At 40.7% G+C, this 13,220-nt stretch overlaps 1 protein-coding gene across 2 annotated transcripts in view; it reads right to left on the bottom strand.

Annotated features, from left to right (window-relative positions):
- COL8A1 (collagen type VIII alpha 1 chain) overlaps positions 1 to 12,054 on the bottom strand; it is a 160,353-nt gene extending 148,299 nt beyond the window's left edge. For both annotated transcript variants that reach the window (XM_054577356.1, XM_054577357.1), the window contains exon 1: positions 11,922 to 12,054. The gene's annotated coding sequence lies outside the window, so the exon portion shown is untranslated. The remainder of the gene's footprint in view (positions 1 to 11,921) is intronic.
- Positions 12,055 to 13,220: the final 1,166 nt, after the last annotated feature.

Here is a 13,220-nt window from a genome sequence, read left to right as displayed (position 1 = left end):
AGAGCAAAAAGAATCTGTTAACTGAATTTGCTTTAGATACATGGGGGCAGTCTTTCTCAGTAGAAATGGTCTTATTGAAAGTTGAAGCAATTCTATATCTCAGCAGGTATTTAAAACATGTTTTTCCTCCAAAAGGGAAGAAGTGCTAACGAATAATGGAACTTTCTCTGTAAGCGGCTCAATACAAGTCATTCTTCATCTCATTCTGGGATAAAGGATCCAAATAGTGATATAGTGCCATTCTGAGTTTCAGCCATTAAAGTAAAAAGCAAATGCCATCTGCACTATTTTATTTTTAATTATTTATGTAGGGGAGACTTATTTAAGATAATATTATAATTGGAGGCAGACCCAGTAGTCAAGCAATGCATTGAATGAAACATTTAATGAACACTACGGTGGTCTTGGCATTTAGTGGGGTCCAAAAAAGCATCTTATTCAACTTTTTTAGTAGTTTATATTTTCATCAAGGGATCAAGGCACAGCACATGAACATTTAATATTCTGAGTTGTCCAATACAGTAGTTACTAGCTACACATGGCTATTTAATTTCAAATATAAAAAGGTTATAGTAAAATAAAATTGTAAAATTCAGTATCTAAATCATGTTAGCCACATTTTCAGTGTTCAGGAACCATATGTGGCTTGTGGCTACCATATCAGACAGCTCAGATTTGGAACATTTCCATCACTACAGAAAGTTCTAGGAGGTAGCTCTGATTTCTTTAATACAGTGTATAGGCAACACATATCTGACATTTATAGTAACTGGTTATCAATTGAAAATAGGGAAAGATCAATGCAAGATGTAATATTTTGGAAGATTTTAATAGGAACTTGAATTTTGGCTATTTTGACAGGTGGGACAGATAATGGGGGCTATTCAGTGGAGAAAGAAAAAAGGAATGTTTGGGAGAATAATAGCTGATGTAGCTTAGGTCAAATTCTTGTTACAGGCTGCAAAGGGATACAGATGGAAAGGTGGACTGGGTAGAGATTGAGGAACATGGCTGTCAAAGCTGATTGTTCTGTAGTTCAGATTCCACGGAGTATTTCTGAGCAGAGTACTGACAGTTCTGGGACAGTGGCACCACCCAGCAAATATTTTTTTTCTTATATAGTTTAGTATATAGAAGGCTGGTATTTAATATTAGCATACCAATGTGAGTTCATCTTGTGTCCCATTGATAGCTCCAGAGTTGAGCCTAGTAACACTGAAAGTGTGGGCATGCACACGAACGGACTTAGATTAAGCTGTATTTTGGAACAACATATGTGTATAGAGAAAAGCATATTTAGAGTCTTCTCATTCACCATCACTGCATTTTATTTCCCCAGCCCCTTTTCTCTTTCTTCTTTTTCACATTTATTGAGCTCCTATTATGTGCTAACTATTGAGGGTACACAGATAAGACAAATCCTTGTGCAAGGAGCTCATAGTCCTATACCTAAAACAAGCCAAGGCCATGGCAGAGTGCCATGCCATGAGAGGGCTGTGCACAGAGTGTTAGGCAGCTTGGAGGCAGTACACAATGTAGCCTGGTGCAGGCTGGCTGCAGGCATGTCTTCTCGGAGGAGGGCACCTCATCTGAATTTTGGAGAAGTTGTGCAGATTAATTCAGTAGATTAAGTAGGGAATACTGCATGTGGAGAGGGCAGATCAAGTACAAAAGCAAAAAAGTTTAGAACGTGGTCATATGGAAAGAGCTAGACCTTCTTTCCTCTTTTGTCTTTGGCACAGTAGGAAGGAAGGGCTTGAGGTGTACTTATTTCTATGTATACCCTCATGGCAGGTTCAGCAGTAGGTGCAGACAACATAGACATTTGTCTAGGTGACTCATATGGCCTGGGGGAATCATTTAAGTTGTCTTGACTCTCACCATCTGGCAATGGATTGTAGTAAATGTAATGCCAAAGAGAATGTTCTGATGAGCCAGATTCAAGTATCTTTAATGTGCCATAGTGCTCTTGTTCTAATCTGTTTCTCATATAATCACGGGGATTTCTACTGCCTTAGAAGTGACAGGCTAGGTTGTCCCTCTCTTTAAAAGATCAATGCCAAACAACTTGGGAAGAATTTATGGAGAAACCTTAGCCCTTACAAATTACCCTTGAGAGAAATGATAGTTGCCTTTAGTTGCCTTTTTTTTTTTTTTTTTTTAGTTACACAGTCCTTACTTTCTTGGCTCTGAAATGACAGCATGCTTTTAGGAAGGAATACAGAAAGAAAAAGAAATTAAAAACAGTATTAAACAAGAAACAGAGCCAGTCGGCAGTGTCTAGGAACAAAGCCACTGGAATTCTCTCACTTTATGAGTCAGAGGCATTGTCACAGGGAGTTGATGTTTCTTCTCCCATATATGACAGGACATGACACCATGAAATGCAGCACGGAGGAGCCAGAGACTATGGTGTCTGGAGTGTGATTTTGATGGGAATACTGGCTCTGCTCCTTCCTAGCTGTGTGACCCTGGGCAAATTGCTTGACCAAGTAGAGGCTCAAGTTTTCTCATCTTTAACTTGGGAATGATAATACCAAGTTAAATATAAGGATAATATAATATAAGGGTTAATATAAGGAACAGAGATAATGAGACCAGTTCCATGCCTGATCTTTTTAGACACTTAATAAATAATATCTATTATTATTAAGTAGTAATGATGAGTTTGAACTTCTCTCTTGGATGACTGTGGGCTATTTATTTTCTTAAAGGATACTAGCCTCCAGGTATTATCTTTGTGAAAGGGAAAGAGAATTCCCAGAATAGGGCACTAAGAGAAATGGGAAGTTTGCTGGGGGTGGGAAGTCTAAGTGTCATAGATAAACCAAATAATCCCCAATGTAGCAAGATACACAAAAATATCAGTAAGTGTGTTATTATAAGAAGTAGCTGCCTACAGATGATGAGGAAGTAAATGCTCAAGGAAGATGTTTGGCTAATGATCTCAATTAATGACGATTAAGGTAAAACAGAATTATCAGCTTGGAGATATCTGAGCTAATCCATGGAATTATCTAGGCTTTTTGTTTACTGGATTTATTGCTTACTGTTGCCTTTCTCTCTTTATAATACAATATTCAGACAGTGGAAAAGAAGAGATCATTTCAATCTGTTCAACCTTCGACTTCTCTCCCTCTCTTCTTTCTATTTTATCCTCCCACCCATCCACTCATCCACCCATCCATTCATCCATCTCCTTAGAGTTTAAAAATACTTAAATTATTCTGGCATTTCTACTCTTATTATTACTATACAAAAAACAGAGTTGGGGGCCCAAGACATGTTCATCTGCTCCTTCCTTTTTCATCTGGGTTTGGAAATCACACTGGGCTTGTTTCTTATTTTATTGTTTGACATAACATATAACTTATACTGACAGTCAATATGTATTACAAAATAATTAGCAACACTGAAAGTACCATGCCCTAATAGATCTTGAAGTAGTAAAGCTGGACAGTGATTCCTAAACTGTTCCATAGAACACCAGTCCCAAGAGATTCTCTCCGCTTGGAAAGATTTATTATTGAATCAATTTAGGGTACACCATTAACTGTAACTTTTTTGTAGAATGAAAATATACATAGCATATTAAGGTCTTTGTGAATTCTTGCAGTATATAAAATTGATCATATTGCTTGACTATTTCTAAAATTTATTTGACCATTCAACCTTTTTCTGCACAAACATATATCAATGCCCCAGGTGTTGCTGTTTTGAAACACACTTTGGAAAATGTTGAAAAGTAGCATTCAGAGATTTTACAAAATACAACAGCCATTATCAAAATTCCCATCTTTCTCCAGTTAAAGTAAAAATTTAAAATTGCAAGACCCTTTTTTTGGGTGTGTGTGTGTGTGAGTAATTATCTCTTGATTGGTGTCAAAATATGGACAAGTGAACATATAGGCCTTCTGACACTCTTAAGCCATAATTTTTTTTCCTTTCCCTTTTCTACTTACTCTTGACCTTGTCCAACCCTTTGAGACATGTGGTATTACCCTTTGTATTCTAAAACTCAAAAATGTTCTTGCTGTATCTTGGAAGGTTATGTGGTTATTTGGAATTTTATTCCTTTTTGACTTGGTACTGTATAAATACCATGAGCCATTCCCAGATGTTGTGAGTATAATCCATTTACTACACTAAGTAACAGTAACAACATATGCATGAGTAGCATCATTCTGTAAAATACTTGGCAAGGCCTCTATCTCTAAACGGTAAAGAAAGTGGTTATTTAAGAATCATTCTTCTATGTACGATAAATGAAAGCACAGAGATGATCAATGACTTGCCCAAAGCCCAGAAAGAGTAAAGGTGTTTTTGAAATTAAAACACTGAAGATTTTCTGGAACAGGGATTCCCAGGCCACAAGCATACCAACTTCATAGTGTCATCTCGACTGACATTAGAAATAGCCTTAGAGGATTGCTTTGCTTTCCTGTGAATGTTATAATTTTTACAAAGCAAGCAGCCCTTCTCTCATGTGCCAGGGACTTTTTTCTTTATTGTCCTAATTGATCTCTATCCCCAGAAGGATTCTGAATTATGAAATTATCTCAAGTCTTAACAAGCCATCCCCACATAACCGAACAATGGAAAGTTACTCACTTTTGGTCTAGGCACGGCTCTAGCTGCTCCCTGAAGAGACCCAGGACTAGAAGTGCAAGTTCTGGGCCATCTTGGTTGGAGAAACCTGGTTGGCCCATTTCCGCCTCCTACTTTCTTCCAATTTCCTCCCTCTCTCCTGTTGACAGGAGGGTCTAGTCATAGCAGGGCCCCACAATGTCCCTTTTAAACTCATGAGAGCCCTCGGCTCTCTGTGTTTGTCTCTTGTTGACCCCCAGCTGCTGGGGTTTATTTGTTCCTGAGTTGAGCTGTGAGTCTTGAGCATTTAGTGTAGGCTGGTGGTGGCCTTGGAAATAACATTTTCTAAGATTGCTCTGATTTTCTAAAAAAACTTCTAGAAGCCTGGACATTCTCCCATGGTGCATTTTAGCCACTGGTGGCGAAGGACACCTTGCTCTGCCTTTTATCAGAAAAATTCAAATCTAAAGGCCCCCTCTGGGAATAGGCCAGTTTTCTATTCTGAAACATTCAGCCCCCTGGTTCCCTCTACTGGTCAAGGACTATCCTCCCCACTCATTTGAACAGCAGGGGATTGGAATAAGCTGGGAGCTGGAAGGAGTCCTAGACATGTTGTTTAACTAGGAATTGTGGATCCAATAGAATATTTTTGCTGCAGATCCCTTTTCTCCCTTCATTCTTCCAACCTCAACAATCTTGGCCATCTAAGCCACAAATTTTTAGCTCCACCTAGAGTCTCCCTTCATGTACTTCTTGGCCTTATCTTGCATCTGCCTTTTAATGGGAAGCTGCTTGTCTGAATTTATAGCACTGATGAACACCATGAGCCCTGGACTTTAAGAATGAATAGTTGCTAAGCAGAGCTCTTTAAAGAAACCTAATGATATACAGTCATCACTTTGAATTTATGAACCAAGTTTAGGTTTATGTTTAGAGTGCACATGGCAATAATTGGAGTGACAGACTAAATGGGATGACAGCCACCCAAATGCATCCTGGCTGCCCCAGGACAATGCTCCTGAACCAGCGCTCAAGACTCACTGTCCTTCCGATGAACTGAAGGCAGCTGTGGCTCAGCCACTCCGCTTCTGGGTAGCAACGTTTCTACAAAAAACGAGCCACAATTATCATAGTACATGAAGCCTTAATTATGGAGGCCATTGGCCCAGACTTTGAGAAAAACAGCTGTTTTATCTAGCTAACAGAAGGGAATGGAGAAGCTCCCCAACAGACTGGATCCATTTTATTTCCCAGAGAAGCCAACAGCTGACACCCACACCCAAGCCTATTCAGTTAGAGTTGGAAAAGTAGCATATGAAGTGATTAATTGTCTTTAATCTCAGCACATCAAATGATGCCAATGCCTAAATATCCTGTGATGTAAACACATCAATAGAGAGCTTAAGAGAGGCAGTCTTCAAGAAAGACTTACTTAAAAGAATGTTTTCACAATGATGCTTAGTCATAGACTATGTAAGTTTTAACATACAATAAATCAATTTCAGAAACACAATTATTATTTCAAAGATATGCAAACAATTGTCAGGCATGCTTTAGAGGAAAGTGAAGACACATCTGGGGTAACATCTGTCCACTTATATAGGGTAAAGTGTTTCCAGAAATGTTACACGAATATTCTTTTCTACCTCCATCACTTGCTATATTGGAGTAACTTTATATACTATCAAAAAGTTTATTGTGATCTTAGCAGAGAACATTTTGCTGACATAGAGTTAGTACGCTGTGTTAGAGTCAAGTTTAAATGAGGTCAAATGAGGCTCTTTCCCTACTTGAAGTGTAGTCAAGGGTTAAAAAGAGTTTTGATAAATATAATGCTTATAAAGTCCTTTCCCTTGTAAGCCAGTCCTCACATGGTGTTGTACCAACAGAAGCATGACCCAAATAGGATCTCATCTCCCAAACATTTGAGAGGGTCTTGGTTCAGACAACCTCTTCTCCTGCATCTCAAAACTCTCAAGTTTCTCCCTCTTCTGTTTCAGAGGGTTAAACCCTCTCAGCTGCACCATCCTGCCTCTCAGGTACTATACTCTCAGTCCCTTGATGGCCCCTCCCCTTTGTAACAGCACATCTCATGCCTATACCTCTCAACCAGTATGTCCCTCAAAGTTTCCTCTCACTGTCCATTATACATATTTTGCCTTCTTTCTCATTACAGACCCAGGAAGGTGCAAGTGTTTATTGGGTGGGAAAAACAGGTTATGCCGTAAACTCATCACAGAATAATACATTTGTTCTGTCACATTAATATTGGAACTAGATTTTTTAAGCCTGCTGTAAAAAAAATAGTATAATTTCTAGTATTCGGGTAAATGTGGGAGGACTAGTGAAAGTACTGCAGGCAGAAAAATGGCTTAGCCATTGATGAGGCTGAAGAACTCTCCTAAATTTCCTAAAGCAAGGGAGAATCTTAAATTTGATATAGTTGAGATCTGAGTACCTAAAAGTACCTATCGACTCTTTATAAGGAGTTTTCTGGACCAAATAAAGAAAAATATATATTTTATACTTAACTTTTTTCCCTCATTCACCCACCCACTCAACACAGATTTATACTACATACCAGATCCTGGAATGGAGAAAACATACAAAGTCCCTGTGATGATGACAATCAGTGATTTCACTCTTTACAGGGGTCTAGATCAATGTTTCTAGACATTCCATAGTAGAGGTACAGCTGCGGCCCAAAAACCTCTACCAGGTTATGGTTTCTGAGAACCCTAAATGTTAAGTTCCAACAGGATTCTCAGTATAGTCAGAGACATCTTAGATACACACTGTGTGGGGAAGACCATTATTGTTGTGCCAGACGGAGTGCTGGCTGGAGGGTCTGGCTCCCTGAGCTCCAGCCCTGGCTCTGCTATGCACTTCTGGGTGACCCTGGGCAATACGTTAACCTCTCTGGTCTTTTCTCATCTGTAAAATTACCTTCGGTTAAAATTTGCTCCAAGGATCCTTCCAACACTTATATTCTGTGATTTTCTAAATAAGTTTTTTAATCCACAAGATGTTAGAATAGGGACTAGGTAAATAAAATTGCTTAGAAACTTTATTTCAGAGAGCCTATTGAAGGCGAGCAGCAATTTTAAATTACCTTTTCCCCCCCCCTTCTGGGTATATGGATTAAGCTTTAGTAAATGTAAAGCTTTTTTATTTATATGTTGAAGTAAAAATTTACATCCTGCTTAAGAGAAGTATGAGGCTTTTGGTAATGAGAAAAGCCACAAGTATGAGTGGTGCTCCAGAAACTTGATCTATAAGAACTGAGAAGAGATTTCTTCCAGTGAAACAAAAAAGGGATAGAACAGGGGGGTCATTACTGTATTTGCAAATCCTGTGCTGAACGGCAGAAGGGCAGCTTTTGTTTTCCAGGAAAGATAATGGAAGGAAATTAATTTACTCCCCCAATTAATGGAGGAGATTGAAGGTGAACCTTCAGGTGTGTTTCAGTATTTTATATAATCACCTATGGGAGCTGGAAGCTGCTTTTGCTATTATGCTACATTGACAAGTTAGCATTCATAACTATTTAACTGATTACTCTAGGATCAGTTTTGGAAACATGCTTGTTTCAGTCACTGCAGTGTGATACCATGTAATTTCAATGGCTTTGTAGATTCGCATATATAGGACCCTCAGATTATAGACATCCTGACTGCGTTTGACTCCCTTAACTCCCTTCCTGCAAATTTATTTCTTCGAGGAAAGACTCTACGGAATCATTTTCCTCAAACGGCAAACACTTACCAAAGTGACTGTGGAATGCCAGGTTAGTGCCTTCTGTCTTTTGGTGCTGAAATGTGCTTAATTCTCCTACTCGTTACTCCTTGTCTCTCTAAAAATGGGAAGTTCAGCAGAGTTCTAATTTCATACTGTGGGGTGTAAACTGCTGTTAAGGACTGTCAGGTCATTGGAAGATCTGTTTCCTTACGTCCTTACCATTTTGTAACAATTTGTGAGCTGGTCATTTAAAAAATATTCCGGATGCTTTGGGTTCGTAAGGGGTCCTTTTCACACAAAGCTAAAGAGAAAGAGTCTCTCAATTCCAAAGGGCATTCATTCTCCCCTTAACCTTCTCCTTTCCTCTCCTGTTTTCTTTTTCCCTCAATAGTTGGAGCAATGTACCTCTTCAAGGAGAAGACTGCACTTTAGTCTCAAGATCTGGATCTTCTTTAAATTATGCAGATCAATGTTGGTGGAGGCCTGGTGGTAGAGAAAGCCTAGATAGGAAGAAAGACTTAACTCTCAGAGGGCACCTTGAGGACTGAAGCTTGAGAAATAAGGCTGCATCTCAATCACTCTGCAAATGCCATACCGAAGCCTGGATGGCCATGGATGAGAAGGAGTAAATCGCTGCTACTAAATTACAAATAATTACCCAGCCCTGGGTTCTTTAGGAGAGTTAGGGTTGTTTTTTTGAATGTAAATCACCCGTCAGTTACAAGTATGTTTTGAGGATTTTTATACCCATGATATAGCCTCTAAAATTATAATTGGTAAAATTGTGTGGGTTTTAATGTGGGACAGACCAGAAATCTTTCTGGTCTTTAGGACTGAGCTGTTCTCTTCTGTTAGAGAAGGGCACAGTAGAGCTGCATCTTAACTTACTAGTGGGAGTACTCTCATTGGTTTAAGAAAGAAAAACGAGGGCACATACGCATTTTTCTTCTTTCTCATCTTCTCATATCCCAGATAAAGAGGGGCAAAAAGAAGTCATGTTTGTAACAGAGATTCTGAGGTTTCTACTCTCCTGGGTCACTTAGGAGTAATTCCTCCCAGCTTCCCTCACAATTCTCTACTTATTCTCATTCTCCTCTCCTTGATTTTGGTTCACAGATGGAAACACAGTGGGATATACTTTCTGATGATGAAAGGAATGTGATTTTGTACCTTTGGGAGTAGTAGAAAATCTAAAACGTGTGTTTCCCCTGGGAGTAGCGGCCCTTAAAATTAGCAGAGTACCCTCCCCGTGTCTCTGAGGAACGCAGTGGCCACTCACCTTTTCTTCTCTGAGAAACATTAAAGGAGTCACTCAAGGCCTGCTGGGATAATGGTGCACAGGTATGGCGATGAACCCAATCTGGGGGTAGCCATACAATGGCATAAAGAGGAGACTCCTGTTATATTGCCACATCTTGTGCAAAGGGAGAGACACTGGGGTAACTCCATGAAATCCCACCACTGATTACTTTGTTAAACATTTACGTGAAGTATCCTCTTGCCTGAAGAAAGAATCACTTTAAGCATCTGGTAAAGGCCCCTGTGGAAGTTAGATCGTGAGCAATCTAGGATAATCTCACCCAGTTATTCAGGGTGTTGAACTCGATGGCACGTGGGGAAGGCAGTTACTGTTAAATGTTTCATAGCTGGTGAAGTGGATCAACTGCCAGGAAAAGCAGAAGCAAACCCTGGGAGAACACTTTGCATCTCCAAACTTAAGAACAACAGGGAGCTCTCTTACACTGGGAGCACTATTTTTTTTTTTTCCTCCCAGAAAAGATAACTTCCCTGAAGGGGATCAGCTGAATGAAGCAGTGTATTCCACTCTTGTGATGATGGGCGTGAATCCGGCACTACCATAAAAGAAGAATGAACTTGGACATGCCACACACTTGGTTTGGCCTTGTCCCATACCTGTGCTCTTGTCACGGTTGATCACTCATTTACATCAGATATGAAGCGAGCTGTCTGCACTGTGGCTCGAGATAAAAGCTATTTCAATATGCCCAGGTCATATATTATCTTGGCCAACAGTAATTTTATATCATTTTCTTAAAGGAAACCGCACTCCTTGCAATAATTTTTTCCAATGAAACAAAATTTCACATGACACAAAGCTTTATATATAACTCTTTCATTTGAATAATAGCATTGAATCCCCTCCATGACAAACAGAATTTTAAAATATCTTTATTATTTCTTTTGATATGCAAACCGTAAGGAGAATAAGTTTGGAGACCCTCAGTTAAACTTCTAATGATTCTAGTCTCCTTAATAGTGGAGCATTTTTTATAGTTTTTGTGAGTTTTTCCTTTTCAAGTTGAACAATATAAACAACCGCCCCCCCCCAAAAAAAAATAAAAAGAAAAAGAAGTGAAACTTTTCCTCTCTTACTTTAAGAACCTTAAGAGCTGAACTAGTGGTTTGGTTTCCTGACTGCCAGCTTTGATTTGCCGTCTGTAAGCGGGCTTGTGCAATTCCCTAGAGGAAACATTGGAAGAGGGTTTTTCTCCCACATGAGAGAGTTTCATCCCACACAGCCCACAGATTTTGATGGCAAACTTCATGGACCAAGTGTCTGGTTTTACAGAAATAGCAGTGGAATATGTTTTTCCTTCCACAGGTGCACAATGCTCCTTCTCAGATCTCAGAAAAGAGAAGACTTTAAAAATGAGGGTATCTTAACCACTGGATGTCTCTGTGAGAACTGGCTGCCAATCAGGTCGCTATTAATTTACTAGATGAGGGAAAAGTGGGTGGCAAGCAGGGTTCAAGCCTCCAAAGCCTTCTGGCTGATCTTTCTTTATAACTGACTGGTGTATACAGAAGTACTGTATAATCTGGCCTGTATTTTTCTCTACTGTGAAACATATTGAAACGCTTTATGTTTAGGTGTTTGTATAGAAGTTCATGAAGTCCTTTTATACACTTTCTTCCAATCCAATTCTCATTTTAGGGTGTCTTAAAAAGATAGCTTTTTGTGAGAGCATATTCTGCCATGGCTTGTAAACTTGGATTTGCTCTTTCCTATCTACCAACCACCTGATTACTGTCGCTGTGGAAAGGGCACCCGCTCACATAATCATTTTTTCCAAGCACTTAAACCTGGAAAGATATTTTTTTTAAAGGACTCACAGAAGCTGTCTTGGGGGTTTGGAAAACATCGCAAAATTGTTAGCAGACCTTTTGACTGTGCTATTTTTAGGAAACTAATTGTGTTCTTTTAAAGCACATTTTTGACAATGGGACAAAGTTTTCCTTGCCCCCACTGATATGTGAGATATTTACAATGAAAAACGTCAGTAAAACACCCCAAACAGATACATTTTAAGCTCAGTAACAGTCAGCACCAGAGGAAAAGTGATTTAAAAAGAGAAAAGGTTTTTGCAATACTTAATGCTTCTGTTTCTGCCCCAAATGAACTTTTATTTTACCGTTCAAACAGAAGTTTGTTTTCAAACCAGTTTCTAGTTAAAGGAGCAGCTGATCTGGCATCCCTAAGAATCAGTTCTAACTAGGCAGTACGTGTGCTGACCAGAGACTTGCTCCCAGCTGAAACCCCTATTAGTCAGATGCCTGCAGAGGTGTTATCTTACCTTGAGCATGTAAGGTCCAGGAGAGAGGCTGGGGGCTCCCACAGGAGAAGACCAGGAAAGGGCTCTGATCCGGTGCTGGTAACATGCACTTGGCTTTTATGGGCAGGTGGGAGGAGTCGCTCTTCATAGTAGGTGGGCAGGGAAGGAGCCGCGGGCGGGCAGCCCCGGGAGGAGTTGGACACCCTTCTCTGGGGAGGGGCGGAGAGGGCAGAGCAAGGAGTCCGAGAGAAGGAGGAGAAATGGGGGTAGCGGGAGGGGGTGTAGGAGCAGAGGGAGGAGTGGACACCGGAGAGGAAGGAAGAAGGAAAACAACGAAGAGAAATAGAGAGAGGGATGTAGATCACATGTAGGGAAAAGGTTTGCGGAGAAAAGAAACGGGAGACAGAGAAACACCCAAACACGCAAGATTCGAAAGAAAAGGGGAATGGGATTATTTTTCATTTTGGTGGGGCGAGGTGGGGTTGTGGGTGACTGTTATCACTGAAGGTGTTTTCTGTGGATTCGAAGAGCTAAATAACGGTTCAGGCCAGTGAAATCTTCCTAAGTCCGGCAAAGGAGGGGAAGCTGGGCGTCGGAGAGCCCTGGCGCTGGGCGGACGAGACGCGGAGCCGGCAGGAGCGCAGGCGGCGGACTTCCACTCGCGCGACAGACGCGCCCGCCCCCTGCGCCCCCGGCCGGTCAGCCCACCGCCCGCAGGAAAACCCAGCCCCTTCACTCAGCACCCCCAGTCATGCTTAGTTTACAAGAAAGTTCTCCTCCTGCTGCCGGTAGTGTGCAGCATCCGGGGACCCTTCTTGAGACTTCTGCAGCATTAAGGTAAATCCAGCAAAGGTTGGGGAGGATCAGCAGAGATTGGCTTGTGGAGAAAGGAACCTAAAAACCAGCCTCGGTCCTCCAACATCTGCTTATGTAACAGGATTTCAGGGCTCTCTGCCCTCTGGTTATTTTCGGTATTTAAAAAACTCATTCCTAACCATTGGAAAATGTCTTGGTGCCATAGCTCGCTCTGTGTGTGTGTGTGTGTGTGTGTGTGTGTGTGTGTGTGTGAAACATTAAGAGAGGATTCAACCAAGAGGCTGAAGGATTAGACAGAAATTCTTAACAAATACTTTCAGAGAAAGAAAAACAAGCTCCTTTAGCTTCTGAGTGTGACTCACTTCCTAGCCCAAGCTTCGTATTTGCTAGTAAAGGAATTAAAGTATTTTAAAAGAGAGAACCTGAGCCTTGGGGATGGGGGTACTGATGAGGGTTAGGGAGGGGCCGGGGAATGGGTGGGTGGGCTGGGAAAAATAAGGGAAT

The sequence above is a fragment of the Pteronotus mesoamericanus genome, unplaced genomic scaffold (genome assembly GCF_021234165.1).
Source record: "Pteronotus mesoamericanus isolate MK-2021 breed Mesoamerican mustached bat unplaced genomic scaffold, CSHL_Meso_final contig_42, whole genome shotgun sequence".
Lineage (NCBI taxonomy): Eukaryota > Metazoa > Chordata > Mammalia > Chiroptera > Mormoopidae > Pteronotus > Pteronotus mesoamericanus.
This window is presented reverse-complemented; position numbering and strand designations above follow the sequence as displayed.